Raw genomic sequence first — 6,925 nt, forward strand, 5'->3', positions numbered from 1 at the left:
TGGCAGCATACCTGACGGCACCTTGGTATCAATTGAGTAAATTTGGAAAAGTTTGAAAAGTTACCATAGCAATGACATTGCTTCAGTGTAACATTAACAGCAAGAATGCAAATGCACTCAAATTGTTACAAAGATTGATAATGAGTTTCAAAGAACAAAGTTACCACCTGACAATGAGGTGTTCAAACTAATTTTAATATCTGATGGAAGCATAGAAACCAAATAATTGTTGTTCTTCCTAGGATCACTAATCCCATTTAAAAAAAATTCCTGGTTAATCTGTTCTGTTGCTGTTACTGTGCAATCCCTTAGAATCATGATTGTTTGGGTGGGTGACTCTGCTGTTGAAGAGCGAGGAGGCTCTTTGAAAAAGGTAATGATTATGCTGACTAATGTGTTTTTTAAAGATATAGGTATACCTTAAAATGTTTTGATTTTTACTATATTAATGAAATCAGGCTGTAGCCCAAACTCTTCTTGTTCAGCTTCACCTGGTTTGCAATGCCTCACTCTTATTTCTGCAGAGCTGTGACTGTCAGAGTGAACAAATCATTTCGCCAGAACAAGCTGAAATATGGTGACTCTTTTATCTGCAGTTGACTGTCTCATCCAATCAAGCACCCCAGCTTTATGCGTGATAATGTCTTCACAGTGAGACTCATTTTCATTATGAGCTGCACATATTAGGGACCCTGTTATCAGTACAGATTATAGACCCTGACAAGTTTTTATTAAATCAAGCCCCATGCTCCAAAGAGTGTTTAATTAGCATGAACTGATTTATTTAAGGCAAGGAAAATAGATCACACAGAGTAAAAGAAAATGAAATTTTGCAAAAAACATTTGCAAATAAAATATTGCTTAGTTTAATACATCCACACTGATATGGACAAACCATCTGGTCATCATTTTCTTGACATGTATTGTGATATTCTATACAGCCGTGCATTAATCAATTGGGTAACAATTAATGTCCCAGTGTGCTTCTAATTGGAACAGGGTACTAACGGCTTATTAACGTTTTTCATTTTGGAATTTTCCAGAGATCTGCCTTCTGTGCAGGCACAGTTTGAGGCCCCTGTCATCCTGCTGTTGAACGAGGTTGAAGCCTTTGTCACTTGGAATAAGCATTATTCCTGCTCAAGATTTAATGGTAAGTCCAGTTGAAATTGTCCAGCCAAAACTGGGGCTGGTACAAGTTCTCCACCACCCATAAAATATAGACACTAGTTGCAGAATATTTCACAGCTTGTGGCGTGGGGCAGGATGGCTAGCTACAATGGTTAGGAGCAATGAAGCAGCTAGGCTTGCGGGGGAAGTATGTGTTCACAGGTGAAGAGGGAAGATCTTTGAATGTGGGCACTTGGGGAACATTAAAGTACAATTGTGCAGCTCTGCTACCTCCATGTAGAAATTGAAACTCTATATTTTTTGCTCACCCCTCTGCCTGAACAGGGAGTCCCACTCACATGCCTCAGTAAATGTTGCTGTAAATCAACTGCCAGGAAGCTTTTAACAGAAGGTTCGAGGATAGCTGTCCATCATATCCTCTCTCTACAAAAGATGCAAAACTCTACAGAAGCTGGAAATCTGAAATGAAAACAAAAAGTGCTGGAAATGCTCAGCAGGTCCGGCAGCATCTGTGGAAAGAGAAACTGAGTTAATATTTCAGGACGGCGACCTTTCACAATATTCTCCCTTTATCTCTCCGATATAACTGTGTCATCATCACACTTGATCATTTGTAGGAACGGACATTATTCTGACTTTTATTACTATTGATAGCTAATCCCGATTTTACTGTCTAGTACCATACCTTGCTGTCATGACCTCCCTATGTTTTTGCACATTATCCACCAACACAATATATTGAAGGGAGGATGAGGAGTACATTTATGCTTCAAATGCAATGTCTTAAGGATTCTGAATCATTATTTATCCGTTAATGATTTTATTAGGAATGCTGCTAGGTACTGGATGAACAGCATCAGGGAGACTGACAACAAAAGAACATTGAGTGTAGTGACAGTATTTCTTTTTTGATTTCTCCATATATTGAAATAAAGGGTTTTCATGGGACTCATTATCCAGTTTAAAGATATGCTTGGCTGGCTGTGAAAACAGAAACAACTATTAGTTGTTAACAATAGCCTGTTCACTGATGCTCTGTTTGAGTTCTGCCAGGGCCACTCAGCTCGTGACCTCATACAGCCTTGGTCCAAACATGGATAAAGAGCTGAACTCAAGGGGTGAGGTGTGAGTGACTATCCTGCCCTTGACATCAAGGCAGCATTTGACCGAGAGTAGCATCAAGGAGCCCTAGCAAAACTGAAGCCAATGGGAATCAGGGGGAAAATTCTCAACTGGTTGGAGTCGTACCTAACATAAAGGAAGATGGGTGTGGTTGTTGGAGATCAATCATCTCAGTCCCAGGACATCACTGCTGGAGTTCTTCACGGTAGTGTCTTAGGCCCAGCCACCTTCAACTGCTTCATCAATGACCCTCCCTCCATCATAAGATCGAAAGTGGGGATGTTCGCTGATGATTGCACAATGTTCAGCACCATTCACGACTCCTCAGATACTGTAGCAGTCCTTGCTCAAATGCAGCAAGACCTGGACAATATTCAGGCTTGGGCTGATAAATAACATTTGCACCACACAAGTGCCAGGCAACAACCATCTCCACCAAGAGAGAATCTAACCATTACACCTTGACATTCAATGGCATTACCATCACTGAATCCCTCACTTATCAACACCCTGGGGGTTACTATTGACCAAAAACTAAACTGGCCTAGCCATATAAATATTGTGGCTGCAAGAGCAGGTCAGAGGCTGGGAAGCCTGCAGAGAGTAATTCACCTCCTGACTCCTTAAAGCCTGTCCACCATCTACAAGGCTCAATTCAGGTGTATAATGGAATACTCTCCATTTCCCTGGATGAATGCAACTCCAACAACACTCAGGAAGCTTGACACCACCCAGGACAAGCAGCCCACTTGATTGGCACCCCATCCACCACCTTCAACATTCACTCCCTCTGCTACCAAGGCACAGTGGCAGCAGTGTGTACCATCTACACGATACACTGCAGAAATTTACCAAGGCTCCTTTGACAGCACCTTCCAAACCCATGACCTCTACCACCTAGAAGGACAAAGTAAGCACAAGTATGGGAACACTACCACCTGCAATTTCCTCTTCAAATTACACATCATCCTGACTTGGAACTACACTTGCGCTGTCGCTGGGTCAAAATCCTGGAACTCCCTTCCTAACAGCACTGTAGGTGTACCTACAACACATGGTCTGAAGCAGTTCAAGAAGGCAGCTCACCACTACCTTCTCAAGGGCAATTAGTGATGGGCAATACATGCTGGCCTAGCCACATCCCATGATTGAATAATTTTAAAAAAGTTCCTTTACTGGTGCAAATCCTTTACAACTACAGGTATTTACACTCAGACAACTGAGACAAAGATAACAGATCTTTTCACACTCCAGCTTAACATGAAACACACAAGACAGATTTCAGGAGATTGTTATTTGTCTCCGGTTTACCCAGTGATGTGAAGCTGGCCTGTAGAGTACAAGAGCAAGGAGGTTATGTTGAACTTGTATAAGTTGTATAAGGCACTCATTGTATAAGGCGCTCGTTCAGCCTCAGCTGGAGTATTGCTTTCAGTTCTGGGTGCCTCACTTTAGGAAAAAGGTAAAGGCATAGGAGAGAGTGCAAGAAAGATTCACGAGAATAGTTCCAGGGATGAGGACCTTCAGTTATGAAGATAGATTGGAGAAATTAGAACTGTTTTCCTTGGAGAAGAGAAGGCTGAGAGGAGATTTGATAGAGGTATTCAAAATCATGAGGGGACTGGATAGAATAGAAACAGTTCCCACTTGTGAAAGGATCAAGAATGAGAGGGCACAGATTTAAAGTAATTGGCAAAAGAAGGAAAAGTGACATGAGGAAATTTTTTTTCATCCAGTGAGTGACAATTGTTGCATTGTTTAGATCATTGTTAAGAATTCATACAGATTCATTATATTTTCTTGCTATTTTGACACTATCACCTAATCCCTGATTCATCATGGATTTGAGGGATCCAGCCATGTATCAAAACAGAGTGAAATGGGTTTTAACACTGATATAGTTCTTTTTTGAATGCGTCAATTCTATTGCAGAAAATGATTCAATACATACATATATAGGTTATGGCTCTGTGATGTGAGCAACAGGTTGTATACACTAATAATTGATAATGGGCAGAATTTAAACCCCACTGGAGGTGAGTTTGAAGGTGGGGGGAGGGGGGCCTTTTGATCAGAAAGTGTGTAAGGTGAAGATCCTACAGCCTTCCTAACTCCCCCAATCAAGATCCAGGCGGGAAGGGTGCAGGCTGACTTGTGACTTAAGAAGTAGCCACTTAGTCCCACTAAAGGTCATTTAAGGGCCTCATCCCACTGCTGCTGATATTTCAGCTAATTGACCAGGAAGGTTAACTTTGTTTCTACCTCCAATGCTGCCAGACCTCCTGAGTGTTTCCAGCACTTTCAGTTATATTGCAACTAGCTCAAAGCCAAAGGGGTTTTGGACTAACTCATTGGGATGGGAGTCAACAATGTTGATCGCCAAACAAACACGGTTTGGCTGTAGTTTGACTAGACATTTCCCAAAGCTGCAACGTCAAAGCCACCATTGTAGTGACAAACATATCGCTATGTATCTACCCAATAATTGAGGCTTACATCTTTTTTATATTTATATTCTGCCTCTGAAAACTCCAAAGCTAATGTTGTAATATAAATGAAATATTGTAACTACCTCTGATTACCAACATAGCTCATGACAACCAAGTGGACAACTCCTGCCAGTCTATTTTGTTTCCTCATATTGGGCTTGCGAATATCCACTACTGACCAGTGTGCAAGTTTGCCGGCATGTTCCTGCCTCCAGGCCATTTTCGATCAGGCAAGGTCATGGGGGTGGGTGGGGGCGGGGAGGGGGCTGTAAAGCCTGCAAGTGTTAGATAGCCATAGGTCAATTAAAAGGTCTATTAGAGTCACTCTGCACACACGCTGACTGGAACTTTCCAGCACGTTGGTCCTCCACTGAGTCTGAAACACTGCTGAGGGATGGAGGCGGCCTTTGGTTGCAGTCTGAGGGATCTTGCCATGTGGGCCAAACCCACAACAAACTCTGCTGGGATTGACTGTGGCCCATGGGGGTGATGGGTGGGAGGTCCCTTGCTCTCAGGCACTCCGTACTTGATCAAGGGATCTGGCATCAAGAAGGGGGTGGGGAGTGCCCATGGGAAGGCACCCTCCCTTTTGACCCCAAATCCTTCTTTGTTGGTGCCCCTCCCACCCTAGGACCCCCATCCTGCCCCATTTACCTCTCCAGGGATCCAGCACCCAGTGATGATCCTGGTGAAGGCCCGAGTGCAATACCAGCAGTGGCCACTGCTCTTGCTGATGCTGCTGGGACTGGAGATGTGCTGGTTCCTGTTCAGGGGTAGGATTTCTGTCTGACTTAAGCTTATTTCAACTGGAAGCCCGACATTGCCCAGGTAAAATGCCTGTTTCCTACTAAATTATGTCGTGCCTCCTGAAAATGTTCACCACAGGGTTCCCACTGGTATTGCAGCCTGTGGACATGAGCCCCACCTTGAACACTAATTCCTGCCCCTTATGTGTTCATTAAATTTCTGATATAGGCTTTCATAACGTGCTTTTATAATAATCATTTCCATGACATTCCCTCTACTGAGTGGAGATATTTGCACAAAATATTGTAGATATAGCTTGCAAACAAAGCTCATTGCACCATAGAAAAGAGTCACTGACCCACAATTGAATGTGACACATCCTATACATTTTGAATTCAATGCTCATCTTTGTTAGATGTGAGGTTATGTAATTTATTGACTGACTAAAAAAAAGCACTCGAATGCAAAACAAACAACTGCTTCCTAACTGAAAGGATTACACACTGCTCAGGTTATTTCAAACTCTGTTTTGCCCATTGTGATTCAAACAGTTCAATTTGGTACCTTGCAGTTTCTGTACACTGTAATATGCACTGTTCTAGCTGATCGGTAGATAGTCTATTTATGAGGTCCTTGCTAGCAATGTCTCCTGCATCTCTTATGTTAAAGCAAAATTGCCATTGTGTGTGTGTGTGAGAGAGAGAGAGAGAGTGTGTGTCTATGTAAGAGAGAGAGATTAGCGGAACTGATGACAGCCATAAGCCAATTTTAATGAGCTTTTATTATTCTTTTAATTCGCCAAGGCTCCTTAGACAGCACCTTCCATGACCACTACCACCTAGAAGGACAAGGGCAGCAGATAGATGAGAACACCACCACCTGGAGCTTCCTCACCAAGTGACTCACCATCCTGACTTGGAAATATATCACCGTTCCTTCACTGTCGCTGGGTCAAAATCCTGGAACTCCCTTCCCAACAGCACTGCACATGTACCTACACCACATGGACTGCAGCAGTTCAAGAAAGCAGCTCACCACCACCTTCTCAAGGGCAACTAGGGATGGGCAACAAATGCTGACCTGGCCAGCAAAGCCCACATCCTGTGAATGAATAAAAAAATAAATAAATTCTTGTTCCTCCTGATCAGCTTTTTAAATTGATTCATGAAAATGTACTCCAAGGCTTTTCACAGAATTAGAATATGTGTGGATAATCCCACTGCTGCTGTCGGCACTTCGTTGATGTGATACTGGAGTGAGCCAAGTGCTGCTGATTGTGCTTCAGTTAGTCTACCTTCTAGGTGCTGTCAAATTTGTATCACATTTTCTGTTTACATCTTTTCAGTTCCTTTATATGAAGTAAACATACATTTCTGTGTCCTGCTGTGCAACTGGGGAGTATTGTGCTCTGCTTCAACCCTTTGGTCCGACAGTGG

General features: G+C 42.7%; 1 protein-coding gene across 2 annotated transcripts in view; it reads left to right on the plus strand.

The window, feature by feature from the left end:
• tmem65 (transmembrane protein 65) overlaps positions 1-6,352 on the plus strand; it is a 74,323-nt gene extending 67,971 nt beyond the window's left edge. The window contains exons 8-9 of one of the 2 annotated variants that reach the window (XR_005943348.1): positions 1,044-1,153; positions 6,293-6,352. The gene's annotated coding sequence lies outside the window, so the exon portion shown is untranslated. Of the gene's footprint in view, positions 1-1,043; positions 1,154-1,455; positions 1,535-6,292 lie in introns of those variants that run through there. The other variant, XR_005943349.1, reaches the window with a different exon arrangement.
• The last annotated feature ends 573 nt before the right edge of the window (positions 6,353-6,925 follow it).

The sequence above is a fragment of the Carcharodon carcharias genome, chromosome 6, assembly GCF_017639515.1.
Source record: "Carcharodon carcharias isolate sCarCar2 chromosome 6, sCarCar2.pri, whole genome shotgun sequence".
Lineage (NCBI taxonomy): Eukaryota > Metazoa > Chordata > Chondrichthyes > Lamniformes > Lamnidae > Carcharodon > Carcharodon carcharias.